This window comes from Bos grunniens, chromosome 4 (assembly GCF_055505025.1).
Source record: "Bos grunniens cultivar Pamir isolate PY7600 chromosome 4, Bosgru_T2T1.0, whole genome shotgun sequence".
NCBI classification, from domain to species: domain Eukaryota; kingdom Metazoa; phylum Chordata; class Mammalia; order Artiodactyla; family Bovidae; genus Bos; species Bos grunniens.
The window spans coordinates 14963561-14985145 of NC_141168.1; positions in this window are offsets into that span (position 1 = coordinate 14963561).

The following is a 21585-nucleotide window of genomic DNA, read 5'->3' on the forward strand; positions in this document are numbered from 1 at the left end:
CTCATTTCTTTCACTTGCCCCATTTCTCTCCTCTCCTCCCCACAATTCCAACCCAAAAATATAAGGTTCACTTTAGTCTTCTTCTTCTATATATTCATAATGCCTTTAACCATGAGAAATATCTTCCATTTATGTTCAATACATTTGTCCATTTGCGTACGTGCAGCATACAGAAAAAGTGGTTTCATAATTTCTAGTCTTCCCTGGTGGCTCAGATGGTAAAGCGTCTGTCTACAATGCGGGAGACCTGGGTTCGAGCCCTGAGTTGTGAAGATCCCCTGGAGAAGGAAATGGCAATCCACTCCAGTACTATTGCCTGGAAAATCCCAAGGACAGAGGAGCCTGGTAGGCTACAGTCTATGGGGTCGCAAAGAGTCGGACACGACTGAGCGATTTCACTTTCACTTTCTTTGACTTTCACCCTATAACACTGCAGAAGCAAAATAACAAGAGTTCAGTAATTATTTGCAGAATTTTTTCATTTTTAGGCAAAATTTATACACAGTAATATGCACAGGTATTAAATGTAAAACTTGATAAATATGTATATACTTATATGTATATATATTCATGTAACCAATACCTCAAATATAATATATAATATTCCCATCAGCGCAGAAAGTTCCAGTATTCCTCTTCCAATAAATCTCCACCCACCATGGGCAACCACTATACTAATTTCTTCACAGTTTATTTCTTCCCATGGATGAGTTTTGTCTGTTCTTTTATGGAATCATGTGGTTTGGACTCTTGTCTTGCTACTTTCACTCCACATAATACCTTTGAGTTTTATAGTTTCTGGTCTTACATTTAGATCTTTAATCCATTTTGAGTTTATTTTTGTTTATGGTGTTAGAAATTGTTCTAGTTTCATTCTTTTACAAGTGGTTGACCAATTTTCCCAGCACCACTTGTTAAAGAGATTGTCTTTTCTCCATTGTATATTCTTGCCTCCTCTGTCAAAGATAAGGTGTCCATAGGTGCGTGGATTTATCTCTGGGCTTTCTATTTTGTTCCATTGATCTATATTTCTGTCTTTGTGCCAGTACCATACTGTCTTGATGACTGTGGCTTTGTAGTAGAGCCTGAAGTCAGGCAGGTTGATTCCTCCAGTTCCATTCTTCTTTCTCAAGACTGCTTTGGCTATTCGAGGTTTTTTGTATTTCCATACAAATTGTGAAATTATTTGTTCTAGCTCTGTGAAGAATACTGTTGGTAGCTTGATAGGGATTGCATTGAATCTATAGATTGCTTTGGGTAGTATACTCATTTTCACTATATTGATTCTTACAATCCATGAACATGGTATGTTTCTCCATCTATTAGTGTCCTGTTTGATTTCTTTCACCAGTGTTTTATAGTTTTCTATATATAGGTCTTTAGTTTCTTTAGGTAGATATATTCCTAAGTATTTTATTCTTTTCATTGCAATGGTGAATGGAATCGTTTCCTTAATTTCTCTATTTTCTCATTATTAGTGTATAGGAATGCAAGGGATTTCTGTGTGTTGATTTTATATCCTGCAACTTTACTATATTCATTGATTAGTTCTAGTAATTTTCTGGTGGAGTCTTTAGGGTTTTCTATGTAGAGGATCATGCCATCTGCAGACAGTGAGAGTTTTACTTTTTCTTTTCCAATTTGGATTCCTTTTATTTCTTTTTCTGCTCTGGTTGCTGTGGCCAAAACTTCCAAAACTTGAGTTGTTGAATAGTAGTGGTGAAAGTGGGCACCCTTGTCTTGTTCCTGACTTTAGGGAAAATGCTTTCAATTTTTCACCATTGAGGATAATGTTTGCTGTGGGTTTGTCATATATAGTTTTTATTATGTTGAGGTATGTTCCTTCTATTCCTGCTTTCTGGAGAGTTTTTATCATAAATGGATGTTGAATTTTGTCAAAGGCTTTCTCTGCATCTATTTAGATAATCATATGATTTTTATTTTTCAATTTGTTAATGTGGTGTATTACATTGATTGATTTGCAGATATTGAAGAATCCTTGCATCCCTGGGATAAAGCCCACTTGGTCATGGTGTATGATCTTTTTAATGTGTTGTTGGATTCTGATTGCTAGAATTTTGTTAAGGATTTCTGCATCTATGTTCATCAGTGATATTGGCCTGTAGTTTTCTTTTTTTGTGGCATCTTTGTCAGGTTTTGGGATTAGGGTGATGGTGGCCTCATAGAATGAGTTTGGAAGTTTACCTTCCTCTGCAATTTTCCGGAATAGTTTGAGTAGGATAGGTGTTAGCTCTTCTCTAAATTTTGGTAGAATTCAGCTGTGAAGCCGTCTGGACCTGGGCTTTTGCTGGAAGATTTCTGATTACAGTTTCAATTTCCGTGTTTGTGATGGGTCTGTTAAGATTTTCTATTTCTTCCTGGTCCAGTTGTGGAAAGTTGTACTTTTCTAAGAATTTGTCCATTTCTTCCACGTTGTCCATTTTATTGCTATATAATTGCTGATAGTAGTCTCTTATGATCCTTTGTATTTCTGTGTTGTCTGTTGTGATCTCTCCATTTTCATTTCTAATTTTATTGATTTGATTTTTCTCCCTTTGTTTCTTGATGAGTCTGGCTAATGGTTTGTCAATTTTATTTATCCTTTCAAAGAACAAGCTTTTGGCTTTGTTGATTTTTGCTATGGTCTCTTTTGTTTCTTTTGCATTTATTTCTGCCCTAATTTTTAAGATTTCTTTCCTTCTACTAACCCTGGGGTTCTTCATTTCTTCCTTTTCTAGTTGCTTTAGGTGTAGAGTTAGGTTATTTATTTGACTTTTTTCTTGTTTCTTGAGGTATGCCTGTATTGCTATGAACTTTCCCCTTAGGACTGCTTTTACAGTGTCCCACAGGTTTTGAGTTGTCGTGTTTTCATTTTCATTCGTTTCTATGCAAATTTTGATTTCTTTTTTGATTTCTTCTGTGATTTGTTGGTTATTCAGCAGCGTGTTGTTTAGCCTCCATATGTTGGAATTTTTAATAGTTTTTATCCTGTAATTGAGATCTAATCTTACTGCATTGTGGTCAGAAAAGATACTTGGAATGATTTCAATTTTTCTGAATTTACCAAGGCTAGCTTTATGGCCCAGGATGTGATCTATCCTGGAGAAGGTTCCATATGCGCTTGAGAAAAAGGTGAAATTCATTGTTTTGGGATGAAATGTCCTATAGATATCAATTAGGTCTAACTGGTCTATTGTATCGTTTAACGTTTGTGTTTCCTTGTTAATTTTCTGTTTAGTTGATCTATTCATAGGTGTGAGTGGGGTATTAAAGTCTCCCACTATTGTTGTGTTATTGTTAATTTCTCCTTTCATACTTGTTAGTATTTGTCTTACATATTGCAGTGCTCCCGTGTTGGGTGCATATATATTTGTAATTGTTATATCTTCTTCTTGGATTGATCCTTTGATCATTATGTAGTGACCTTCTTTGTCTCTTTTCACAGCCTTTTTTTTTTTTTTTTTTAAACAGGCGAAAATCACACAAAAGTTTAATAACATGTTTACATGGGAGAGACCCAGAAAAACAGGGTAACTCTTCAAAACGCCTGAAGCCCTCATTTTAAATACCATCTTCAGCTAAAGACAAAAGAGGATGTTGGAAGCAGTTGTTTGTGACTTCAAGGGGGTAGCATGCAAAGCATAGCAAGATGGAAAAGCAGATGTCTGGTGAATAAATGTTTGCTGGGCCGTACAGAGACAGTGGGACACAGAGAGAAGTTCTAACAAGCAGATTTTGCTGAGTTCCTCCTATCTACACTAGGGTTCCTCTTAGTTCATAATATAGTTGTCTAGGGTGATTGATCCCTTCCTAGAATATGTCCCCTATCTAATATTCTTTTAGGCAGCTGGGGGAAGGTCAAAGTTTCTTCCTGAGTCTTTTGGGCCTCGATTGTTTTCAACTCAAAATAATCCACATGCTGGGGACACTGTGGGGTGGCACACTTTGCTCCCCAGCAGTTCCCAGCCAGTAACATCACCCCAACCCCTGCCCCCATTGTTCTGATTTGTACCAACATATACTGATTTTGTCTGCTCTTAAACTTCATATAAATAATCATATTATATGTTTTTGGTTTGTGAATGCCTGGTTTCTTTTTTTTGTGTGTTGCTTTTGTTGTTTATTTTTATAGTTGTATATATACATATGTATACACACATGCTTGTGTGATTTGGAGCAATCTCAAACAGAAGTGCTAGTGTTGGACAAAGAACTTTTCTTTTCTGAACCATATGGAGAACGTTGTTGAAATCTCTTTCAAATATGTTCGTGTGTAATTTTTCCAAGGGTGTTCTCCTGCATGAGCACAATACAGCCACCACATACAGTCAGAAAGTTAATGTTGCTATGTGACTACCATTTCACCCTCAGACCTCATTCAAGTCCTCCCCAACCACGTCCTGTAGAGCAGGAGGGTCGGGTTCAGAATCACAAGGGGCATTTAGTTGTTGCGTCTCTTTCAGGCTGGAGTAGGTCCTTTGCTCTTTGACTTCCACTACTCCAGCAATTACACAGGATTTTATATTTGGAAGCACTAATAAGACTCCACAAAGCACACTTATTTAAGGTTGTCATAATTCAAAGGATACAATATAGCAGGAGGAAGAAAATATAGGCTAAAATCGGGAAGGGCCAGAGCACTCAGTACACCTGCCAGGGTCCTCAGAGCCGCTGGGATGCCACTCATTCCCGCATCACAAGCCATCAGGATGTGGGTCTCCATCTCAGGGAGGCAAGCACAAGCTTGCTGAAGGTTCTTTTCCATTCCGTTGGTCATAGCCCAAACCAGCCTGTGTAATCTGGTAAGCCGGATGTAGACCACAAATCTATAATTTTCAATCAACAGTGTAGACAGGCTGGTAAGAGGCTGCCTCCAACAGGAGATTTAGACTTGGCCAGCATATTATAAATGATAGAAGCTAGTACCTGGGCTTCTTCAGTGGCCAGTCCAGGGTTCTTCTCGACTGTTCTTGTCCAACCAAACATGAGATGGCAGCATCTGGACTTGCTCTGGTTTGTTGGGGAAGGAGAGGCAAGAGACAGCCTTTCTGATGAGACAGTTGAGTGGAGTTTCAGCCATTTAGACAATAAGAATTCAGAACTTCTCAGCCCCTCTCATTTTTCTGTTTCTAATCTCATCAGATAGTTATGAATGCCGGTCACAGGCCTAGGATGTTAAAGATTAAGGTGAAAAGAAAATGCCTGTTTCTTTTTTTTTTTATTTTTTTTATTTTTTACTGCTAACATTTAGTTATTTGTTATTCTTTGAGGATATGTGGTATGACAGATATGCAGAAATCCATACTCCACATGTGCATAAGCTCCATAAGACAGCAAAACAATTTTAAGATATTATAAAATAGTCTTGTAAAGGAACGCAGCTTACATTCTGTGAGTTCTTTTTTTTTTTTTTTTTTTATGAATTTGCTTATTCGAGATAGCTCATGCAAGTGGAATCACACAGTATTTGTTCTTTTGTGACTGGGCTTATTCCATTTAGCTATTTTCAAGGTCTATCTATGTTGTAATCTGTGTTAGAATTTGCTTCCTTTTTATTTTATTTTATTTATTTTTTTATGTTAATAAACTTCTGTTTGATTTTGTCCTGCTATTCTGTCATTTCTTACAGAGGTCCTCAGCTAAGAACTCAGAAGGGTAAAGGGAAATAAGCCTCTATGTCACCCTAAGTCAGCTTCAATAATTGCCATAGTGAGCAGTCTTTTTTTTTTTTTTTGGATGAAATGTCCTATAGCTATCAATTAGGTCTAACTGGTCTATTGTATCGTTTAAAGTTTGTGTTTCCTTGTTAATTTTCTGTTTAGTTGATCTATCCATAGGTGTGAGTGGGGTATTAAAGTCTCCCACTATTATTGTGTTATTGTTAATTTCTCCTTTCATACTTGTTAGCATTTGTCTTACGTACTGTGGTGCTCCCATGTTGGGTGCATATATATTTATAATTGTTATATCTTCTTCTTGGATTGATCCTTTGATCATTATGTAGTGACCTTCTTTGTCTCTTTTCACAGCCTTTGTTTTAAAGTCTAATTTATCTGATACGAGTATTGTGACTCCTGCTTTCTTTTGGTCCCTATTTGCATGGAAAATCTTTTTCCAGCCCTTCACTTTCAGTCTGTATGTGTCCCCTGTTTTAAGGTGGGTCTCTTGTAGACAACATATGTAGGGGTCTTGTTTTTGTATCCATTCAGCCAGTCTTTGTCTTTTGGTTGGGGCATTCAACCCATTTACGTTTAAGGTAATTATTGATAAGTATGATCCCATTGCCATTTACTTTATGTTTTGGGTTCGAATTTATACACCCTTTTTGTGTTTCCTGTCTAGAGAATATCCTTTAGTATTTGTTGGAGAGCTGGTTTGGTGGTGCTGAATTCTCTCAGCTTTTGCTTGTCTGTAAAGCTTTTGATTTCTCCTTCATATTTGAATGAAATCCTTGCTGGGTACAATAATCTGGGCTGTAGGTTATTTTCTTTCATCATTTTAAGTATGTCTTGCCATTCCCTCCTGGCTTGAAGAGTTTCTATTGAAAGATCAGCTGTTATCCTTATGGGAATTCCCTTGTGTGTTATTTGTTGTTTTTCCCTTGCTGCTTTTAATGTTTGTTCTTTGTGTTTGATCTTTGTTAATTTGATTAATATGTGTCTTGGGGTGTTTCGCCTTGGGTTTATCCTGTTTGGGACTCTCTGGGTTTCTTGGACTTGGGTGATTATTTCCTTCCCCATTTTAGGGAAGTTTTCAACTATTATCTCCTCAAGTATTTTCTCATGGTCTTTCTTTTTGTCTTCTTCTGGGACCCCTATGATCCGAATGTTGTAGCATTTAATATTGTCCTGGAGGTCTCTGAGATTGTCCTCATTTCTTTTAATTCGTTTTTCTTTTATCCTCTCTGATTCATTTATTTCTGCCATTCTATCTTCTAATTCACTAATCCTATCTTCTGCCTCTGTTATTCTACTATTTGTTACCTCCAGAGTGTTTTTGATCTCACTTATTGCATTATTCATTATATATTGACTCTTTTTTATTTCTTCTAGGTCCTTGTTAAACCTTTCTCGCATCTTCTCAATCCTTGTCTCCAGGCTATTTATCTGTGATTCCATTTTGATTTCAAGATTTTGGATCAATTTCACTATCATTATTCGGAATTCTTTATCAGGTAGATTCCCTAACTCTTCCTCTTTTGTTTGGTTTGGTGGGCATTTATCCTGTTCCTTTACCTGCTGGGTATTCCTCCGTCTCTTCATCTTGTTTAAACTGCTGAGTTTGGGGTGTCCTTTCTGTATTCTGGCAGTTTGTGGAGTTCTCTTTATTGCAGCATTTCCTCACTGTGTGTGGGTTTGTACAGGTGGCTTGTCAAGGTTTCCTGGTTAGGGAAGCTTGTGTCGGTGTTCTGGTGGGTGGAGCTGGATTTCTTCTCTCTGGAGTGCAATTAAGTGTCCAGTAATGAGTTATGAGATGTCTATGGTTTTGGGGTGACTTTGGGCAGCCTGTATATTGGAGCTCAGGGCTGTGTTCCTGTGTTGCTGGAGAATTTGCTTGGTATGTCTTGCCCTGGAACTTGTTGGCCCTTGTGTGGTGCTTGGTTTCAGTGTAGGTATGGAGGCATTTGATGGGCTCCTGTCAATTAATGTTCCCTGGAGTCAGGGTTTGGACTTAAGCCTCCTGCTTCCAGTTATCGGTCTTATTTTTACAGTAGTCTCAAAACTTCTCCTTCTATACAGCACCATTGATAAAACATCTAGGTTAAAGATGAAAAGATTCTCCACTGTGAGGGTCACCCAGAGAGGTTCACAGCGTTACATAGAGAAGAGAAGAGGGAGGAGGGAGTTAGAGGTGACCCGAATGAGATGAGGTAGAATCAATAGAGGAGAGAGTGGGCTAACCAGTAATCACTTCCTTATGTGAACTCCACAACTGGACCGCTCAGAGATGTTCACGGAGTTATACAGAGAAGAGAAGAGGGAGGAAGGTGACAGAGGTGGCCAGGAGGATAAAAGGAGGGAATGAAAAGGAGAGAGACAGATCCAGCCAGTAATCAATTCCCAAAGTGTTCTCCACCATCTGAAACACACAGAAATCCAGAGTTGGGTAGAGTAGAGAAGGTTTAGGGAGGAGACACAGGCGACCTGGTGGAAAAAAAAAGGAGAGTCCAAAGAGGGAGAGAGCAGTCAAGCCAGTAATCTCGCTCCCTAGTAAAAAATCAATACTGAAGATTGGGTTCTTAAAGGTACAAAATTGGTAACAAATACCTAAAAGCAAAAATTAAAAATCTAGAGTAGAGTTTGGAATTTCAAAAATACAATGTTAAAGAAAAGAAGAAGGAAAATAAAGAGAGAAAAAGAAAAAGAAAAAAGAAAAAAAAACAAAGTCACAAAAATTATAAAGAAGATATAGGTACAAAATTGATAACAAATACCAAAAAGCCTAAATTAAAAATCTAGAGTAGAGTTTGGAATTTCAGGAATACAATGTTAAAGAAAAGATGAAGAGAAAGAAAGAGAAACAAACAAAGAAGTCACAAAAGTTATTAAAAAAATATATATAGGTACAAAATTGATAACAAATACCAAAAAGCTAAAATTAAAAAGCTAGAGCAGAGTTTGGAATTTCAAAAATACAATGTTAAAGAAAAGAAGAAAAAAAAAGAAAACAAGGTCACAAAAAATATATATATGAAATTTGCTTTTTAAAAAAAAAAAAAAGGGGGGTCTTTTTTTTTTTTGCAAAGTAATAGTAGGTTATAAAAGTGAAAATTAAAGGAGTAATAGAGGACTTAAAAATTTTTTTTAATTAAAAAAAAAGAAAGAATGATCGTAAAAATAGTGAAAAAATATATAGGACTTTCTCTGATGATGTTGTGGGTATTGTGGGTTCAGTTCATTTTTGGCTAGTTCCTTGTTCTGGCTTCTATTTCTCAAGATCTATAGGCCCCTTCCTATGTAGTCAGTACTAACCACGGGGTTTTAATCTATTGCCTGTCGCTTCCAAGGCGGTTCCCTCTGTTATAGCTTCTTCTGTTTGCTGGTCTCTTCAGTGTCTGATTTCTGCCCTGATACAAAGGGGGCGGTGGTAGACACCTTTTTTTTTTTTTAAAGGCTCACTTGTTCAGTTGTGCTGTGGGGAGGGAGGGACGCTGCAAATAAATAATACTGGCCTGCACTCACAGTGCCTCAGCCACACTGGGCCTGCCCCCGCTCACGGCGCATGTAGCCTCCCTGCCCACACTGCTTAGGCTCTAGCTTGCTCCGCCGGGAACCATCCACGGCTGGCCCTGGGCTGCTTGCACCTCCCAGGTCTAAGCCTCTCAGTTTCAGGCACTCGGGTAGTCCTCAGAGGCACAGACTCCACTGGGCCTGCGTTTTGTGCCCTTCCTAGGTACGAGCAGCTCAGACAAGAAAGACAAGACATATGTTTGTCTTTCAATAATGGGGTGTTTGGCGAGCATGGTTGCTGTGACTTATCGCCTCCCTGCCACTCGGTTATCTGGGTGTACAACCAGTGCACCTTCTCGGGCGGATGTTGACTGTCCAGAACCCCAAGAAGTTTTAGTTAGCAAAGAAGCCTGCTTACAGTTTTGTAGATAATGTCTCTCTGGGGCTGCAATTGCCCCCTTCCGGCTCTGGCTGCCTGTTACCGGAGGGGGATGGTCTGCAGCCGGCTATCTCTGTACAGTCCTTTGTTCCGTGAGTGAGCCTGGCGGTGTCTTAGGTTAGGGCTGGCTTTTCACGTGGTAGATAGCCCACAGTCTGGTTTGCTAGCCCAAATTATTTCGCTCAGGTAGCGCTCGGGGTATTCAGGCCAGATCCTTACTCTAAGCGATGCAGCCCGCGCCGCGCCTCCCTGCCCAGCCCCCGCTTGCTAATGGCGGATGCAGGCATCTGCGCTGCTTCTCCACTGGGGGAGTTACCGTAGGGCTCGTAATCTGTGGGTTTTAATTGTTTATTTATTTTTCCTCCCTGTTATGTTGCCCTCTGTGCTTTCAAAGCTCGGCACAGACTCGGCAGTGAGAATGTTTCCTGGTGTTTGGAAACTTCTCTTTTTTTAAGACTCCCTTCCTGGGATGGAGCTCCATCCCTCCCTCTTTTGTCACATTTTTTGTCTTTTATATTTTTTGCTACCTCCTTTTGAAGACAATGGGTTGCTTTTCTGGGTGCCTGATGTCTTCTACCAGCATTCAGAAGTTGTTTTGTGGAATTTACTTGGCGTTTAAATGTTCTTTTGATGAATTTGTGGGGGAGAAAGTGTTCTCCCCATCCTATTCCTCCGCCATCTTAGCTCCTCTCCTCAACTCACTCCAGTATTCTTGCCTGGAAAGCCCCATGGATAGAGGAGCCTGGACGGCTATAGTCGATGGGGTCACAAAAGAGTGGACAACAACAATGAAAGAGTCCTATTTTTAACTTTTCAGGGAACGTTCCCAGTTCTCCATAGCGACTATGCTAATTTGCATTCCCATCAACAGAGTGCAAAGGATCTTTTTCTTCACATCTTCATTAGATATTGTTATCACTTATTGTTTGAATCACAGCCATTCTAATATGTATGGGGTGATATCTCATTTTGGTTTTGACTTGCATTTCCCTAATGATTAGTATACAAGTAGGTCAAGGTCAGGTTGTAGAGCTAAGCTCAAGAGCTGAGGTTTGTTAATGTTAATGGTTATGTGTTAGTTGCTCAGTCATGTTCTGACTTTTTGTGACCCCATGAACTGCAGCCTGCCAGGCTCCTCCACCCACAGAATTCTCCAAGCAAGAACATGGGAGTGGGTTGCCATTTCCTTCTCCAGTTAATGATTATAATGGAAACTTAAATAGGGAAGTGACATGATCATAATGATGATTTTATAAAATTTTGTCTGATAGCATTTTCTAATATTGATTAGAAGGGTGAAGGTTGAAGGGTGAAGAGTGAAGGGTGAAGATTAGAAAGGTGAAGGTTTCAGACCATTTGTACTCCAACTGCAGTTAAAGATTTAGACTAGCATGGGGGTGGTAGGAATGGAGAGGTGAAAGAGATGTAACAGAACTTTTGGAAAACATCATCGACTAGGGTCTTCACATGGTATTTGACCAAGAAGGAAGCGTCACGGAGGCTTTCAGTGTCTGAGTATGTTGTAATATGATATAATGACTAACAAAAATAAAGAAGTTGAGGAAGGAAGTTGGATTGAGTTTGTGGAAAATGGTAAATGTGGTTTGGAACTTATTGCAACTGAATTGACATCATGTCACCTACTTGGAAACACCAGCAGTCTTGGAAATGAAGAACCAAAATTCAGTTTAGAGAACAAAACTAGAAATAGACACATGGTCATCCAAGGAGAAGCCAGTTTGGAAAAACATAAATTTTAAATGGGGTTATAAAGGTAGATGGAAGATGTTGGCAAGGTTGGAGGCCATAAAGTTCTGGAAGCAGCAAGTGGGCAAGAGGTAATGAGGATGGTTGGAATAGGCCATGTGTGTGTGTGTGTGTGTGTGTGTGTGTGTGCACGCACACATATATGGGTGTGTGCATGCATGCATATATGTGTGTGTGCATGTGCCTTCCCAGTACCTTCCTTCTTTTGAGAACAACCACTTCTGTCTTGGGATAACTGCTCCTCACTCTACAGTTAGACTGTTTACCATGATCCTGTCCCTAATCATATTTGATGGGTCTCCATCATCTGATAGGCCTATCAATGTCTACCTTTGGGATTTTTCTAACTTGACCCAAGAAAAATTTGTAAGACATGAAATACAGCAGCTTCTCATGGCTATGATTCCTGCTATATTTCCTATCACAAGAGAAGGTGAGTAAAGGCAAGAGATGGATATGGCAATACCTAGTTTTATCTGATTCTTGATGTTTCAGAGGTTCAGATATATCTTTGCTTTACTTTGGTTTCATTGTGTGATCCTTTGACATATGTCATGAGCCAATACATACCACTTTTGCCTAAACTAGTTTGAAGTTCTTTCACTTGCCACTAAAAGACCTATGATACAATGAGTAGTACATAACCCATAGATGGAAGAAGAGGACGTGATTAGTGAGTAGTACAAAGGAGTTCAAACATTCCATGTAATGTTTCATTTCTTGGATTAGGAGACAGCTGTTTATTACATTATTCTTTATATTTTTTGTACATCTGAAATATGACATGATATATTGGGTTGGTAAAAAAAGTCATGTGGGTTTTCCTGCAAGAGGTTATGGAAAAATCTGAATGAACTTTTTGGCCAACAAAATAGTTTTTAAAAGAATGCATCAAAGACTTGACGTTACATGTCATCTAAGTACTCTGAATATGTCTTTGCTGGTGCATTCACATGGAGGCACACCACTGTAATTACATTTACTCTGTCCTACAAAAAGTCTGATTTGGGAAAACTCATTTAGCACTAAATAATCTAGTTTCACTTTCTGTGCCAAAAGTACTTATCAGAAATGAAACAAATGAGATGAAATAAATTTAATTTTCATTATATGTTCTCCAATTTCAAAATTATTGGACAAATGTTCTATTCATATTTAGAAGAATCTATACTTCGAAAGAACTATTTTCCATGTATGAGGCAGAATGCATTTAAATATGACTCCTAGTTAAAAGGATTCAAGGATAAATTCTGTACTTTACATCTCAACACACAATGTTAACCTGAAAACGCAATCCACAAAAGAAAAAGTATTATGTTTTTAGTTCCAAAGATATAGCAATTAAATATTTTAACATTCAACTTGTATTTTTTAAATGAATTTAAAATATCATCTCCAGTATCATGTATTTGTGTTATGTGTTTAGCTGAGTAAAAATTAAAAGTTTCATATAGTTCTGGTAAGTGTTTGTCTTATGCCTGGTTGACTTCACATGTTATATTCACTGTCAAGAACCTATAGGTTTTTGAGTCTGTAAACTGCTGGTTTATAAACCACAACACTATAAAAATAGGTAAAGGAAAGATGTGCTTCTCCATTCAAAAGGAGGGAGAAAGATCTCTGACACTTATCTTTGGCAGAATTACACACAATATCCATCACCAAACAGAATGATGAAATTTGTGGCTTAATGTATACCTTAATGCAGTTAATTCACTGTTTGCACCAGCTAAAACCATGAAATTTGTAGGTCTTACCTTTACAACTGTGTATCTGGTCAACTCAAAAGTTTTTTAAAGCAAAGGAATTGTGTTCCTCAAAGAATTATTTCAATTTCAATCTTAACATAGAAATTGCCATGTTTAAAAAACATTTTCTTGCAGTTTATGCTTCAGAATTTTCCAAAATCTTAAAACCATCTGTTAGCAAAGACACTTCAAGTTTTCTTCTCTTGAGTCAATTTTGATGTATTGTGTCATGATTTATCTATTCTATCAGAGTTAAAAACTTTAATGGCTTAAATTTGTAGTATTTTCTTATCATATTTCACAGAATGTAAAATGGCATCAGTTTTAGGATACATCCTTATTTTATACACCACTAAGGAAAAAAAAATTCAAAGCTACCAATTAAGCAATGCTTTCTTATCATTGACTACGATGCATCTTAAATCCAGAAATGTCATGTGGAAAGCAACGTGCTTCTCTGAGTTAATGAAATATGGTGTATTTTAAATCTCAGTGTATGTGTTTCTTTGTCTAATTTTCAATGTGCTTAGTAGATGCATGGAGTACAATGAATTATTGTGTTATGAATAGCTTGAACTCATGCAAAACTCTGGTTTTGTGTAGTTCTAGACCTTTTTAGCGTGTCTGGCACACAGCTTTAATGACCACATCCATGAATACTTAAGTACAGTGTGTTTCCTGACAAATGATGTGGTGAGTAGGCTTCAGTTCCGTGCCATTGTGAAATGTTGCCACAGCGGTTTGAATTAAGTAACAAGTCTGACTTTAACATATACCATCACAGAATATACCCCCTAGTCATGATTACTAACTGGACCTTTCTACAGAAAAACGGCCAAGTTTTTCTTATTACACAGATCATTTCTTGATGTAGACATCAATCAGATCAGATCAGTCGCTCAGTCGTGTCCGACTCTTTGCGACCCCATGAATCGCAACACGCCAGGCCTCCCTGTCCATCACCAACTCCCGGAGTTCACTCAGACTCACGTCCATCGAGTCAGTGATGCCATCCAGCCATCTCCTCCTCTGTCGTCCCCTTCTCCTCCTGCCCCCAATCCATCCCAGCATCAGAATCTTTTCCAATGAGTCAACTCTTCGCATGAGGTGGCCAAAGTACTGGAGTTTCAGCTTTATCATCATTCCTTCCAAGGAAATCCCAGGGCTGATCTCCTTCAGAATGGACTGGTTGGATCTCCTTGCAGTCCAAGGGACTCTCAAGAGTCTTCTCCAACACCACAGTTCAAAAGCATCAATTCTTCGGCACTCAGGGGTGCCATTTTAATAAATTCATTGGTTGTGTGGTTTTCAATCAATACCACACATAAATACAGCTAGCTACTTGGAATTATTATTTATGCCCTTGCTTCATCCACTGCAGTTATAACACACCACAGATTATTTAATTCCTCTCCAGGAAGTTCTAGCTCAATTGGTAAAGAATCTGCCTGTAGTGCAGGAGACCCCGGTTTGATTTCTGGGTTAGGAAGATCCCCTGGAGAAGGGATAGGCTACCCATTCTAGTATTCTTGGGCTTCCCTTGTGGTTCAGCTGGTAACAAATCCACCTGCAACATGGGAGGCCTGGCTTTGATCCCTGGGTTGGGAAAATCCCTTGGAGAAGGGAAAGGCTATCCACTCCAGTATTCTGGCCTGGATAATTCCATGGACTGTATAGCACGACTGAGTGACTTTCACTTTCCAGCAAGTTCTCAGCCAATATCCTAAGTGACAGTATTCTTGACTATAATATATTCATGAATGTTTGATTCTGTTTAAGCCACATAATGTCGCCTTCACTCCATAGACAAACTTTCAGAAATCTGTAGTCTGTAAAGGAATTTATGGTCACTTTTTCACAAAAGCATTTGGAAACCTATTTTGTTTGCATTCAGAAATCAACTGTGGAAATCCTAGGTCTTCCTGTTAAATGAGCCTTCATCATATGTCTTTTCTATAGAGCAGTTGTTCCTTAATTTGCTTCATAACTGTCTCCAGTTTTATTCTTTGGCAAAGACACATAAAATATTGTTTACTTTTTTGCAAAAAGGAAAAATATTCTCTCCCATTTTTCTGAAAGCATGTAGACTCTTCATTCTTCCTTTTGTTTTCCCTCTTTCAATAGAGGCATGACTTTAAACAACACTTGCTCTACTCCAGAGGGGAAACAAATAGCTATGTGAGCATGACAATAGCTGGTAACTGGATTCCTTCCAATGAGGTGGGGACTAGAAACAGGGGTGTGAGCCCTCACCCTCAATTAAGCCAACTGCTGCCCTGAGGGAACATAATCTCAATAGTGTCAGATCTTCTCAATACCTAGGTGGCTACAGAGATCTCTAAAACTTCAAAATGTTAATTCAAATTTCTTTCTGCTTATCAAACAAAATATCGCTGCAATCTGTGGGCCCCCAGTTTGCAATCTCTGCTACCAATTTGCAGCCTCTCCTTAATGGGATATGAGAGAGTATTTTTCTGTTTGAGCAGAAAAGAATTGAGGAACTGAGAGAAAAAACCCTGAGATAAATTCCTAAGAAGGTGTTATTTAGGTTGAATAACTCAGAATGTTGTTGTAATGCTGAGTAGGGGATATACCTGTATGTATGGCTGATTCTTGTCTAACTCAATGAAACTAAGCCATGCCCGTGGGGCCACCCAAGACAGGTGGGTCATGGTGGAGAGGGCTGACAGAATGTGGTCCACTGGAGAAGGGAATGGCAAACCACTTCAGTATTCTTGCCTTGAGAACCCCATGAACAGTATGAAAAGGCAAAATGATAGGATACTGAAAGAGGAATTCCCCAGGTCTGTAGGTGCCCAATATGCTACTGGAGATCAGTGGAGAAATAACTCCAGAAAGAATGAAGGGATGGAGCCAAAGCAAAAACAATACCCAGTTCTGGATGTGACTGGTGATAGAAGCAAGGTCTGATGCTGTAAAGAGCAATATTGCATAGGAACCTGGAATGTCAGGTCCATGAATCAAGGCAAATTCGAAGTGATCAAACAGGAGATGGCAAGAGTGAACATTGACACTCTAGGAATCAGTGAACTAAAATGGACTGGAATGGGTGAATTTAACTCAGATGACCATTATATCTACTACTGCGGGCAGGAATACCTTAGGAGAAATGGAGTAGCCATCATGGTCAACAAAAGAGTCCAAAATGCAGTACTTGGATGCAATCTCAAAAACGACAGAATGATCTCTGGTCGTTTCCAAGGCAAACCATTCAATATCACAGTAATCCAAGTAACCCCAACCAGTAATGCTGAAGAAGCTGAAGTTGAATGGTTCTATGAAGACCTACAAGACCTTTTAGAACTAACATCCAAAAAAGATGTCCTTTTCATTATAGGGGGCTAGAATGCAAAAGTAGAAAGTCAAGAAACACCTGGAGTAACAGGCAAATTTGGCCTTGGAATATGGAATGAAGCAGAGCAAAGACTAATAGTTTTGCCAAGAAAATGCACTGGTCATAGCAAACACCTTGTTCCAACAACACAAGAGAAGACTCTACACATGGACATCATCTGATGGTCAACACCAAAATCAGATTGATTATATTCTTTGCAGCCAAAGATGGAGAAGCTCTATACAGTCAACAAAAACAAGACCAGGAGCTGACTGTGGCTCAGATCATGAACTCCTTATTGCAAGACTGAAATTGAAGAAAGTAGGGAAAGCCACTAGACCATTCAGGTATGACCTAAATCAAATCCCTTATGATTATACAGTGGAAGTGAGAAATAGATTTAAGGGACTAGATTTGGTAGATAGAGTGCCTGATGAACTAAGGTCGGAGGTTCGTGACATTGTACAGGAGACAGGGATCAAGACCATCCCCATGGAAAAGAAATGGAAAAAACAAAATGGCTGTCTGAGGAGGCCTTACAAATAGCTGTGAAAAGAAGAGAAGTGAAAAGCAAAGGAGAAAAGGAAAGATATAAGCATCTGAATGCAGAGTTCCAAAGAATAGCAAGAGATAAGAAAGCCTTCCTCAGCAATCAATGCAAAGAAATAGAGGAAAACTACAGGATGGGAAAGACTAGAGATCTCTTCAAGAAAATTAGAGATACCAAGGGAACATTTTGGAGGAGGAAATGGCAACCCACTCCAGTACTCTTGCCTGGAAAATCCCATGAACGGAGGAGCCTGGTAGGCTGCAGTCCATGGGGTCGCTCAGAGTTGGACACGACTGAGCGACTGCACTTTTACTTTTCACTTTTCACTTTCATGCATTGGAGAAGGAAATGGCAACCCACTCCAGTGTTCTTGCCTGGAGAATCCCAGGGACAGGGGAGCTTGGTGGGCTGCCATCTGTGGGGTCGCACAGAGTCGGACATGACTGAAACGACTTAGCAGCAACAGCAGCAGCAAGGGAACATTTCATGTGAAGATGGGCTCAATAAAGGACAGAAATGGTATGGACCTAACAGAAGCAGAAGATATTAAGAAGAGGTGGCAGGAATACACAGAAGAACTATACAAAAAAATCTTCATGACCCAGATAATCACAATGGTGTGATCACTCACCTAGAGCCAGACATCCTGGAATGTGAAGTCAAGGGGGCCTTAGAAAGCATCACTACAAACAAAGCTAGTGGAGGTGATGGTATTCCAGTTGAGCTAGTCCAAATCCTGAAAGATGATGCTGTGAAAGTGCTGCACTCAATATGCCAGCAAATTTGGAAAACTCAGCAGTGCCCACAGGACTGGAAAAGGTCAGTTTTCATTCCAATTCTAAAGAAAGGCAATGCCAAAGAAGGCTCAAACTACCGCACAATTGCATTCATCTCACATGCTGGTAAAGTAATGCTCAAAATTCTCCAAGCCAGGCTTCAGCAATACGTGAACTGTGAACTTCCAGGTGTTCAATCTGGTTTTAGAAAAGGCAGAGGAACCAGAGATCAAATTGTCAACATCTGTTAGATCATTGAAAAAGCAAGAGAGTTTCAAAAAAATATCTATTTCTGCATTATTGACTATGCCAAAGCCTTTGACTGTGTGGATCACAATAAGCTGTGGAAAATTCTGAAAGAGATGGGAGTACAAGGCCACCTGACCTGCCTCTTGAGAAACCTATATGCAGGTCAGAAAGCAACAGTTAGAACTGGACATGGAACAACAGACTGGTTCCAAATAGGGAAAGGAGTACGTCAAGGCTACATATTGTCACCCTGCTTGTTTAACTTATATGCAGAATACATCATGAGAAACGCTGGGCTGGAAGAAGCACAAGCTGGAATCAAGATTGCTGGGAGAAATATCAATCACCTCAGATATGCAGATGACAGCACCCTTATGGCAGAAAGTGAAGAGGAACTAAAAAGCCTCTTGAAGAAAGTGAAAGAAGAGAGTGAAAAAGTTGGCTTAAAGCTCAACATTCAGAAAACGAAGATCATGGCATCTGGTCCCATCACTTCATGGCAAATAGATGGGGAAACAGTGGAAACAGTGTCAGACTTTATTTTTTAGAACTCCAGAATCACTGCAGATTGTGACTACAGCCATGAAATTAAAAGACGCTTACTCCTTGGAAGAAAAGTTATGACCAACCTAGATAGCATATTCAAAAGCAGAGACATTACTTTGCCAACAAAGGTCCGTCTAGTCAAGGCTATGGTTTTTCCAGTGGTCATGTATGGATGTGAGAGTTGGACTGTGAAGAAGGCTGAGCACCGAAAAATTGATGCTTTTGAACTGTGGTGTTGGAGAAGGCTCTTGCGAGTCCCTTGGACTGCAAGGAGATCCAACCAGTCCATTCTGAACATCAGCCCTGGGATTTCTTTGGAAGGAATGATGCTGAAGCTGAAACTCCAGTACTTTGGCCACCTCGTGCAAAGAGTTGACTCATTGGAAAAGACTCTGATGCTGGGAGGGATTGGGGGCAGGAGGAGAAGGGGATGACAGAGGATGAGATGGCTGGATGGCATCACTGACTCGATGGATGTGAGTCTGAGTGAACTCCAGGAGTTGGTGATGGACAGGGAGGCCTGGCATGCTGCGATTCATGGGGTCACAAAGAGTCGGACACGACTGAGTGACTGAAATGAACTGATGGCTTGTTCACTTTGCTGTACAGTAGAAATTAACACAACATGATAAAACAACTCTACTCCAGTAAAAATTAATTTTAAAAAAATGAATGCAATGCTGGACTAGTATACACTGGTGCACATAGTACTGCAGAGTTCTGAAAGCTGCTGAATTTCCAAACTATAGAGAAGGGTAGACACTTCCATCCTACTAAGCTTCCTATTGATTATGCCTATGTCTGGGGACAACAGAAAGTCTCTAGAGCTCCTGGTATGGAGAGAGCTGGGGCTGGGCGAAACTCATGAGTAATCATAAGTTAAATTCTGTATTGACTTGACATATTGTTAGTTCCTAAATCAGAATGTTTAGAACCTTAAATACTGATTTATGGTCTTCTGGGACCTAGAATTTTTGAACGAAAATATGAAAAATAGTATTTTACTTCTTTATTAGGTTTTCCTATCTAGAAGCCTCTAGAATACATTTTACCTATTTTTTTTTTAATTTAAAGAAATCACCAGAATTATGCAGGTTTGAGTCTCTTTTCACGGATTTTGCCTAACTTTCAGCTTTTTTGATTATATTTTCTCCCACAATTTCTTTGATTATTGCTGCTGTTTATTCAGTTTTCATGTTTTCTCTTTTGCAAACCACAACATATGTGCCTGATCTGCTAGATCTGACAACACACCTCTCTTTCTTTCTCCTCTAATCATATTTACTTCTTTTGGCATTTGTTTATTAGTTTCATTATATTAGGTGATATTCTTTTCAATGTTCTCTAAACTCTGAATGAAAACGTAAGTGAGATGTTTTCCAACATTTCCTATGTCTTACCCTAGACTCAGTGGACATAAACTTGAGCGAACTGTGGGAGACAGTGGAGGACAGGGAAGCCTGGCATGCTTCAGTCCATGGCATCACAAAGAGCTGGACACGACTTAGTGACTGAACAGCAACAACAATAATGACTTTATTTCGCAGACAGTCATTGGATCTTTTTTTTTCATAATGCTCACCTTGTTTTGAGTTATTATATTCTCACACATCCATTAATTTTTTGCTATATATTAAACTTTGAAGTAGGTTAGGGAGCTTTCCCCAACATTCAAATATGTGATGGACCTAGATAAATATTGGAAGTGTTAAATATTGTAAGATCTGATGAAGGAAGATAGGGGACGTATTTTATTTTCTCTGGTTCTGTTTTGCAAGGCTACAGACAACCTGAGCAGAAAATCTGATCACTGAATAGTGTTTCTTCTGCCTGATGCTGTGACAGCTTGATAGAAACGAAGTCATGTCCTCCATACCCAATTGGATAACTGTCCTCAGCAGCAGAACTTCTAATTTATTCAATGAGCCACTGAACAACGTGAAAGCCAAGTGCGAACATCTCCCTGGTGCCGGGGTCCAGCCCCGGTGGATCCAGGGAATTCGAAGTGGGGACGGTGTCAGTGAGGATCAGGAAACAACTGCTTAATTAAACGTTAATTAAGGATATAAAGAGTAGTAAAATAAGGATAGCTCAGTGATGAAATTCAGTAGTGAAAAGAGGCTGAAATAAGGATAGCTCAGTGAGGAAATTCAGTGGAGAAAAGAGGCTGAATAATTCAGCCAGAAGGTAAGAGAAAGAACGACATGGGGAGACCAAGTTTCGGTGAACAAGGCCCGCACTTTATTTTCCAAAGTAGTTTTTATACCTTAAATTATGCATAGAGGATAATGGGGGAAGGGGTAGAGTCATGCAGTAAGCCAGGCTTTCTTCCTGCAGACTTATCATATGCAAAAGTTTAGGTGATTTGCATCATCTTCTGGCCCGGAGGCCTGTTAACATTTTAAGACCCTTTCTTCAGAAAACTTATTTTTCTCTAAAGGTGATTAGTCAGGCGCCACCCTCCAAAAGCATTAAAGTTGCATTCCTGTAGGGCAAAGGTGTGGTGGGCTGTAACAAGAAAAAGAATTAACTCAAGGGTCCCAGGTTACAAACATTAAAACTACTACTTACACCAATTATATTAATCAATACACTGCCAGGGACACAGCAGGTAAGGGATATGGAAACTTAGCAGCAAACATTGGCCCAACAAGTGAAAATCCCTTCACCAATACAATTTCTAATCAATCTTTTAACTGCTCAAAGGAATCTGTATTTAGACAGTTTAGAACATTTCATGCCTCTCACAGTTGGGAGGCTCTGAGCAATCACATGTGGCTGAAAAAACCTATTCAGGCAGGCTAGAGGACTTCCAAAGGAGTTTGTAGGTTGAAACACTATCACACCCAGGAACTTTATTAACTGGAGCTGTAAGTTAACTCTTTTTTTCAGAGAGAGGTAGTCGGGGACAGCCCCCTGTAAAGTCAGAGGTGTAGGTGAGAGCACAAAGCAGAAAGTAGGCAGACTCTGGTTTTGGGGGTAGAT